Here is a 6000-nt window from a genome sequence, read left to right as displayed (position 1 = left end):
GATCTTCTCCCATTCCATGGGCTTTCTACTGATCTTGCTAGCTATGTCCTTTGCCATGCAGAAGCTCTGCAGCTTCATGCATCCCCTTTGTCCAACCTTTCTTTGATTTGTTGTGTTTCTGGATCTCTATTAAGAAAATTTCAGCCTGTGCCTACGAGATCTACCTGTGGTTTCTCCTATTCCATCCTATAATGTTTTCAGAGTATCTGTTTTAACTCTGAGGTCTTTGATCCATTTGGAGTTGATTCTGGTGCAGGGTGATATATAAGGATCTAGCTTTAGTTTTCCACAGGTGATTAACCAATTTTGCCAGCACCATTTACTGAAGAGGCTGTCTTTCTTCCATTCTATTTTTTAAGCTCCCTTATCGAAGACGAGGTGACTATAGGTCTGTGGGTTCATTTCTGGGATTTCAATTCTATTCCACTGGTCCTTAGGTCTGTTCTTGTGCCAGTACCAAGCTGTTTTGATTACTATGGCTTTGTAGTAGAGTTTGAAATTTGGTATTGATACAATGTTGGTGGGGAGGGGGAAGCGGGGAGGATTGGGTGGGGGGTGGGGGGGGAGGCTGGGAAGGGATGTGAAGGGTAAACAAAGGAGGAGGCTGCAATGCTTGATAAGAAATGTACGCATTAACGTGCCCATGTAATTGTAACCCCTCTGTACAGTGTGTTCACAAAAAATTAAAATAAATTAAAAAAAAGAAATTTGGTATTGATATTACTCCAGCACTGTTCTTTCTGTTAAGGATCATTTTTGCTATTCAGGGTCTTTTATTGTTCCATATGAATTTTTGGATTGCCTCTTCTATTTCCTTAAAGAATGAGGTTGGAATATTGATAGGTATAGCATTTTGAATTTGTAGACAGCCTTGGGAAGTATTGCCATTTTCACTATGTTGATCCTTCCAATCCAGGAGCATGGGAGGTTTTTTCACTTTCTAGGTTCCATTTTGATTTCCTTTTTCAGGTTTTTAAAGTTTTCATCATAGAGGTCCTTCACTTCTTTTGTTAAGTTAATTCCTAGGTTTTTGTTTTTTTGTTTTTGTTTTTGTTTTTTTTTGGTCGTGGGGCTTGAACTCTGGGTTGGGCACTGTCCCTGCGCTTTTCAGCTCAAGGCGATAGAGCTCCACCGCTTAAGCCACAGCGCCACTTCCGCTTTTCTAGTGGTTTATTGGAGATAAGAGCCTCACAGACTTTCCTGCCCGGGCTGGCTTTGAACCTTGATCCTCAGATTTCAGCCTCCTGAGTAGGTAGGATACAGGTGTGAGCCACCAGCGCCGTCGGTATTTTATTTTTTGTGGGGCTATTACGAATGGAGTTGCTTTCCTGATTTCAGCAGTGCTCTTCTCATTGTTGGCATACAGAAAAGCCTTTGGTTTTTGAGGTTCTTTTTTTTTTTTTTTGGTCAGTCTGATCCTGAGTGTTGGGAGCCAAAAGTTAAGTCTCTCAAACTTGATAGGCTTAACTATCTCACTGGAACAAGCTGAGCCTGAGTTTACAGAATCCCACCTTTTCACCATGCCTTAAAGTAAACACCCTGCAGCTACTAAAGACCACCTTTTCACCCCGCCCTAAATCTACTAACGACCACCTTTGCACCATGCCCTAAGTCCAAGCATATAAATACCCTTGTGTGAAAAATAAAAATTGGCAGCTTGATCAGAATCCTTGTCTTGCTGTCCTTCTTCGTGTCTCTTGTCCCTTCATTCCTTCTCGCTTAGGTTCATTGCCCTGGTTGAAGTCCTGCGGCCCTCAGCTCTTCAGCTCAAGGCAAGCGCTCTACCACCTGAGCCACAGCACCATTTCCGGTTTTCTGGTGGTTTATTGGAGATAAGAGTTTCACGGACTTTCTTCCCCTGGCTGGCTTTGAACCGAGATTCTCAGATCTCAGCCTCCTGAGTAGCTAGGATTACAGGCGTGAGCCACCAGCGCCTGGCTCTCGAGGGTTATTTTTATACCCTGCTACTTTGCCAAAGTTTCCAATTAGCTTAAGTAATTTGGGAATGGAGTCCATGGGACTCTTTAAATACAAGATCATGTCACCTGCAAAGAGGGAGTGTTTTACTTCATCTTTCCCTATTTGGATTCCCCTTATGTTTGCATCTTGTCTTATTGCTGTAGCTAGGCATTCTAATACTAAATTGAAGAGAAGTGGAGAGAGTGGACACCCTTGTCTCGTTTCTGAGTTTGGAGGAAACTGCTTTAGTTTTTCACCATTAAGTATAATGCTGGATGTAGGTTTGTCATATACAGCCTTTATTGTATTGAGGAATGTTCCCTGGATTCCTAGTTTTTCCAGAACCTTAATCATAAAGAGGTGTTGGATCTTGTCAAATGCTTTTTCTCCATCTATTGAGATAACTATGTGGTTCTTATCCTTGCTCTTGTTGAAGTGATGAATTATATTAATTGATTTACGTATATTGACCCAGCTTTGCATCCCTGAAATAAATCCTGTTTGATCGTGGTGTATGATTTTTTGGATGAATTGTTGAGTCGATTAGCCAAAATTTTGTTGAGAAGTTTTGCATCAATGTTCATCAAAGAAATGGGTATATAGTTCTCTTTCTTTGATGAGTCTCTGCCTGGTTTGGGGATGAAGGTTATGATGGCTTCATAGAATGAGTTTGGTAGTGAACTTTCTCTTTCAATTTCATTGAAGAGTTGGAGGGGTATTGATATGAGAATTCCGCTGTAAATCCATCCAGTCCTGGGCTTTTCTTAGATGGGAGGTTGTTATCTTAATTTCTGTACTACCAATTTGCTTCACTAGATGGAGTTATGATGCATAATTATTTTAAATACACTCCAAAAGTAAAAAAAATAACTTATTATTTTGAGAAAATTATATCTGTAGGAGATAAACTGTAGCTTGTTAAGATGTCATCTTAAAGGAGATGACAGGGCTGGTGGCATGGCTCAAGTGATAGAGTATCTACCTAGCAAGCATGAGATCCTGAGTTCAATCCTTAGCACCATCACCACCAAATGAAAAGAAAAAAAAGATGATCTTCCATATAATAAATTGTCCACCCAAAAGAGAAACATTTCATAGGGTTAATAAGAAGTAGTTTACTGTTTAAACTAGTCAATATTGCATTGGTGAACTGAATAAATAGATTCCTTTGCCTCATTCATTCACATATTCACGCATTTTTTTAACTAAGTAGTTGTTGAGAATTTGTATGCTCACATTACTTGGCATTGCAGACAAAAGTAAGGATAGACCCCAATCATAAAGGCACAGAGCCTCAGTCAGAGGGGAAGAAAGGATATAAGCCACAAATGAGAATACTTCAGTGAGAGAAATATAGACTGGCAAACACAAGTTTCCATGGTAACACCAAGAAACAAATGATTTCTTATGGAGGAGAAAATTCTTGAGGTTTTTTTGTTTTGTTTTGTTTTTTTCTTTTTTGGTTGATAATGGGGCTTAAACTCTGGGCCTGGGCACTATCCCTGAGCTCTACCACGTGAGCCACAGTGCCACTTCCAGCTTTCTGGTGATTAATTGGAGATAAGTCTCTTACGGACTTTCCTTCCCAGGCTGACTTTGAACTGCAATCCTCAGATCTCAACCTCCTCAGTAGCTAAGATTATAGGTGTGAGCTACTGGCACCTGACTTGAGGTTGGTTTTAAGAGGTAATTCATAGCAAGGAATTACCCAAAACAAGGAATAACTGCTGGTTCACATCTGTAATCCTAGCTACTCAAGAGACTGAGATCTGAGGATTGCTGTTCAATGCCAACCTGGACAGACAAATCCATAAGACTCTTATCTCCAAGCAACCAGCAAAAAAAAAAAAAAAAAAGCTAGAAGTAAATATGTGTCTCAAGTGGGAGAGTACTAGCCATGAGCAAAAAAATCTCTGAGGGATAGGGCCCTGGCCATAATTTTAAGCCCCGGTAACAGCACATGGGAGGGGGAGAGAGAGGGGGGGGAGAGGGATGGAGGGAGGGAGGGAGGGAGAGGGAGGGAGAGAGAAGAAAGCAAAGACAATAGCCTAGACAAATCTTGGTGAGGGTCTGAACCAGGAGAGCACCTGTGAGAAGAGAAAGGAGAAGCTAAAATACACAGGATGTGGAGATAGTACTAATTGGACCAAACGGTGTAGTGACTATGGGGATTCCAGGGGAGAAAGACATTTCTATAGTTAGAAAGTACAATGAATGTTGGGATTAATATCACTAGGAGAAATTGACATATTTTCCCCCCTGTGCTGAGGATCAAAAAGAGGACCCTCTGCTTACTAGGCAAGCACTATACCACTGCACTACATCACCAAAACCACTTTAATAAGGCAACTTTGCTCATATCTTTAACTGTAACCTTCCCATTCTTTCCCTCTTCTTGGGAGAAGAAATCTCACCTTGTTTTCTGTTTACTCTGGAGAGTCAACTTGTTTTTCCTGCCCATGACTCAGTCTTAGTCTAGATCTGTGCCAACATGTGTTAATTTCCTGTAAAAGTAAAAAACTAGTTTGTCATATCTCTTCCCTTCTCCCCACCCTCCATTCCTCTCTTACTCTTCCTGTTCCATCTCCCGTACACATACACACATGCATGCACATAAGTACATAGAATGTAATCTGTAGAAAAAAAATCACAAATAAAAATAGAAATGACTATTCAGAAAAGTAATCTTACAAAATAAATTCCAATAAGTTGTTCAGGAAACTGTACAATCATTACCCTTTTTTTACTGAGGGAAAATTTTAATTTTGGCAAAAATGGAGAAAATGCGTTGAATTCACCTTTCATAAGCAGCGTCACAAATGTGATTAAAGAACTTTAAAACCTCGTAGCAAGAATATTTGCAGAATGTTGTCTGATAATTTTGTAGCTCTATCCCTCAAAATTACCATCCTTAGTTATTGAATTTGTCTTTTTTCATGCCTAAAAGCCATTCAGTTACTTTGACTATGTAATAATTTTGAGTCTTATGTAACCTATTAGATGGGAGCCTGTGATTCTAATTAGTCAGGAGGCTGAGATCCATGGATTAGAGTTTAAAACCATCTCCAATAGAGCTGTGGCTCAAGTGATTAAAACTTTAACCTTGAGGAAAAAGCAGCTCAGAGCCAGCACCCAGTCTTTGAGTTTAAGCCTTAGGAGAAGCACAATAAATAAATAATCTATGAAACATACATAGAGTATTTGTGTTTTACACTTTTTATAGGTTTTAAAATTTTGTTCTTATTAGAGATATTTTTGTGCCTGTCCTTATGCTCTTGCTTGACTTTTTCTGCTCAAGGTTAGTGCTCTACCATTTGAGCTATACCTCTAATGTGGCTTTTTGGGAGAGTCTTAAGAAGGACTTTTCTGCCTGGGCTGTCTCTGGATTTAAATTTTCAGATCTCTGCCTCTTGAGAGGCTGGGATTACAGGCATGAGCCACTAGTGCCTGGTTAGAGATAATTTTATAACTAATTAAGGACAACAGGCAATTCCAATGGTTTTATTGTAAAATGTATGTATTTATTTTGAAGATAAAAAATTCTTATTAAGGCTGGGAAGGTGGCTCAGTGGTAGAGCACTTGCCTTGCATGCTCGAGGCTTTGAGTTCAATTCCTGAGCACCACATAAGCAAAAAGAAAAAAGCCGGAAGTGGTGCTGTGGCTCAAGTGGTAGAGCGCTAGCCTTGAGCTGAAGAGCTGAGGGACAGCGCCCAGGCCCAGAGTTCAGGCCCCACTACCGGACCCCCCCCCCCCAAAAAAAGAAAAAAAATTCTTATTAAATTTATCATTTTTCAGTTGTACCAATTTTTGCAACACAATTCATACACAGCTAATACTTAAAGCCCATTTAAAAAAGGTTTTATTAAGTCTTCTCCAATTCATTCACTAATCAAAAATGCAAATGGGAATATCCAGGAATATTCCCAGTAAATAAAATTGAGTTTGGCAACTCATTCCTTAAAGCAAAGAGAGGCAATATTGGCTTGGATTAAAGGTTTTTTTGGACTACTCATTGCCCTTGAGTGTTCTTAAATTCACTC

Source organism: Dipodomys spectabilis, unplaced genomic scaffold, assembly GCF_019054845.1.
Source record: "Dipodomys spectabilis isolate Male_0828 unplaced genomic scaffold, ASM1905484v1 ptg000095l, whole genome shotgun sequence".
Lineage (NCBI taxonomy): Eukaryota > Metazoa > Chordata > Mammalia > Rodentia > Heteromyidae > Dipodomys > Dipodomys spectabilis.
The sequence above is the reverse complement of the archived record's forward strand: the minus strand, read 5'-3'. Positions refer to the sequence as shown.